At 43.3% G+C, this 3,774-nt stretch overlaps 1 pseudogene; it reads left to right on the top strand.

The window, feature by feature from the left end:
• Window positions 1–3,368: 3,368 nt before the first annotated feature.
• On the top strand, window positions 3,369–3,573 carry LOC142246871 (U2 spliceosomal RNA; annotated as a pseudogene).
• The last annotated feature ends 201 nt before the right edge of the window (window positions 3,574–3,774 follow it).

Genomic DNA, 3,774 nt, shown 5'->3' with positions numbered 1-3,774 from the left:
CAAACATGGTATCCATCCACAGACAGCCGTTTCGGGGTATTCCTACTCCACACTGATGAGGGGCAAATACCCCGAAACGGCTGTCTGTGGATGGATACCATGTTTGGTATAGGTGGTCTCCTTGACTGGAGACTGCCCACGTGATGGTGTCTCCGCGGCTTTCTTATTTGTTCATCTTGATGAACGTTAGTCTGTACACATTGTCACTGGACAGACGCGTGCGCTTATCTGTCAGTACACACCCAGCAGCACTGAAGACACGTTCTGAGAGAACACTGGCTGCAGAATACGACAAGATCCCCAAGGTGTAAGTGGCGAGCTCAGGCAATTTATCCAGATTGGAAGCCCAAAATGAGCAAAACTCAAGTTGCACAGTAATGGCATCGATGTTCACTTGCAGATAGCTGAGTCTCCTTCTCTTTTTACTCATCCAGCTCTTTTGTTTTCGCATGAGTATATGTCCTTATCACTTTCCCATGTGTTTGTGGTGTCTTGGGAGTTGCTTGTCACCTTTTGGACACCTTAGAAGGTGTTTTCTATGTGTTTGTATGTGTTTGTGTTTGCCTGCCATTGTTTGCAATGGGGTTCGAGTTGGTTCGTCGAACGTTCATCGAACGGAGACTCCGTTCGACGAACCGAACTCGAACGCTAGGGGGGTGGCTCATCTCTAGTGCAGAGTGTTCCTAGTATTTTAATTAGCTGTTGTTGGCAACACCATTGGTTGGGGACCAATAACCAAGGAGGAGGTGGATATTGCACAGAAGGGCAGATTGCTTAATACCCTGTGACGACCTGATAGACCAGGGCATCACACAGTCTTCTCCCGGTCTTCTTCTGCTACGGAGACCTGCTAATACCCACTAGTGAGATCTAGGGTGGAAAAGTAGTTAGGAGCTTTCAATGGAGGTAGTGACTCCTCTATGAGGGGTAATGGGTAAGCATCTTTATGTGTTATGCGATTTATCTTCCTATAATCTACACACATCCTCATTGTGCCATCCTTCTTTCTGACTAGGACCAGCGGAGCTGCCCAGGGGCTACAACTGTCTCTGATAACCCCAGCCTTCTTCATGTTCTTCAACATGTCCTTGGCACACTAAGTGAGCTGGTGGTATAGGTCTATATCGCTCTTTAATGGAGGGATGGTCTCCTGTGGGTATATGGTCTTGTACCCCTTTTATCCTCTCAAAATCTAATGGATGCTTACTGAAAACTTGCTCATACTCTTGTGCTACCCGATAAACTCCTTGTTTCTGGTGAGAAGGAGTGGAATCATCAATCAACTATTCTGGGGATCTGTTGTCCTCTGCTGGTTCTGATGGGGTTAGATTTTTCCACTACCTGGATGGAGCCATTGGCAACAGTAAACAGTTTGGCAATGGTGGCATACCTGGGCAATTTAGTTTGCTCCTACTCACAATTTAACACTCGTACAGGGACTCTTCCCTTGCGTACATCCATCCCCCCAGGCTGTCAGGACTGTAGATCAGTTTTCTGAGTATATGGGCTCCACCACTGGTTGGTAATCTTGCCTTTTGATACCTGTTGCCGCCCAACACCATATCATCATTTCACTTCTTGGGGGGTATTACAATAGGGACGGAGTCTAGAGTCTATTACTCGTACATTACCAATTTCTCCACCAGATAAGTTTACCTGTTGCCTCTGCAGGAGGGCTCTGATTTCTTTTTGCAGGACCCTCTGCTGCCTGACGTCGGCAGTTTCAGCAATCTGTTGGAGTAAGAACAGCACTTCTCCCAAACAATTTTCAATTACATTGGTACCCAGAATCATCTGTGGATTTTTCTCATTAGCATCAGTTTCAACTACAATCAATCCTTGGCCCTTTAGCTCTTCCCTCCCCACTTTTATGGATACCTCTTTCAACCCTATCTTAGTCACTTGTAATCCATTAATAGCATAAATGTTGAAGTCTGAGTTAGGATGGGTGAGCTCAGTATCTGACCAGAATCTTTTGTAGAGTACATACGGGATAGTTGTAACCTGCGAGCTGGTGTCCAACAATGCAGATGTGGGAATTCCGTCCAGAGTGATGGACAGAACTGGTTGTCCTCCTACATACCTGTCATGCCAGTCAGATGGGCCTTGTGTTCAACATTATGACCGCAAGGACGTAATTTTACGGCCCGCGGTCGTTAAGGGGTTAAGGAATGCTCATTTTTTGTTAAAGTATTACCAAGGTATGTAAAAGAAGTGTCAACCCATTCAAAAGAAGAGATACTTTTTATGTTGTCCATAGAGGATTTGTCAAGGAAAAAAGGGGAGGATCTTAGATTTAAACATATACAGTTTGAAATATGAAACGTCTGCGAAATAGTTCAATTCTTTCAAAGTCTCTTCAATAGAGTTGTAGGGGTCAGATAAGGATAAAAGGGTGTCATCGACAAGAAGTCCAATTTTATAACTTCTTTTCCTAGTACAAATTCCCCTTATTTTGACATTACTTCATAGACGTTCTGCCAAGGGTTCCATACTAATTGCAAAAAGTAAAGGTGATAAAGGGCACCCTTGACGAGTGCCATTAGTAATAACAATGGGCTTTGACAGATGATTATTAGCGCAGACTCTTGCAGACGGGGAGGAATAAAGGGACATAACGGTATGGATAAATTGGTTATTAAATCCGAATTTAAGTAGTGTGGTCTTAAGGAATTTCCAATTCACGCGATCAAAAGCTTTTTCTGCATCAAGGGACAACAAAATAGAAAGGGTCATTGATTTATTTATTATTAATTATTATTATTATTTATTTATTTATTAAAATAATCAAGTTAATTTCGAGCTCCCCCTTGAAGTCCCGAAAGAAGGTTAAATGACACAATACAATAAACTGAATAGAACTAACTAGAAACTAAATGGCTAAACTCAATGGGAAACAACAACCTCCTGTGGTGCGACAGTAATGGCCTTAATTACAGAACAAAAGACGGTGATTATAGGATGTTAGCTAAAATCCTTCAGGTCATTTGACCCGTCTCTGGGTTCCAAAAGTAGGAATGTTAAATGACACCTCTCTGGGACTTCTAGTGTTAAACCATCTTATCTGCAAAACAGCCTTTTCAAGGGTTTGGCTTGGGTGACAAAATGTCTTCTGTAGGCGTGGGTTTGTCTCCCTCTCCCTAAGATGTGTCCGGTATAGGCCAGGGTGCCACTCAAGGCCGTAACCAATTCGGGTTATAGCTTCTCGGCCTTTTGGCTAAGATCAAGTGTAGTTTCGGAGGACGCTACCTTGGTCGGTACTGGAAGGTGCCTGGGATTGCACGTCTGCCGGCCTTGAGGGAGTGTGTGCGCCTTCTGGTGACACATAGCCCTCTTGTGCCTGGACGGTTCCCAGGCAATGGGAGGCGATCACCTTTGTTATTTTGAAGTCCTACTGATAAACAGAAAAAAAAAAATTAAATCTGTTCTTATCAGTTTAATATCTGATACGTCCCCTCTCTAGGGACCATATATTAAATGGATTTTTAGAACAAGGAGATGGAAAAAATCTTGCTCTGTCCACTCCACGCATTGACCTGGTATTGCAGTACCTCCAGGACCGGTGCACCCCTTCTTAACCAAGTTTCCAAAAGCAGAACTCAATTCACCTGATTCAAATGAGCCCCATTAGTGAATTGAAAGAAAGCAAAAACTTTATATGCACCTCAATTTGGCCAATTCACTTTTCACACTTTTACCCTTTTTTTTATCTTTCACACCTTTTACTTGCTTTATTGATGCAAAAGCTGTGCCAAATAGCAAACTCATCTCCAC

Source organism: Anomaloglossus baeobatrachus, chromosome 7 (genome assembly GCF_048569485.1).
Source record: "Anomaloglossus baeobatrachus isolate aAnoBae1 chromosome 7, aAnoBae1.hap1, whole genome shotgun sequence".
Taxonomy (NCBI): Eukaryota; Metazoa; Chordata; class Amphibia; order Anura; family Aromobatidae; genus Anomaloglossus; species Anomaloglossus baeobatrachus.
This window is presented reverse-complemented; position numbering and strand designations above follow the sequence as displayed.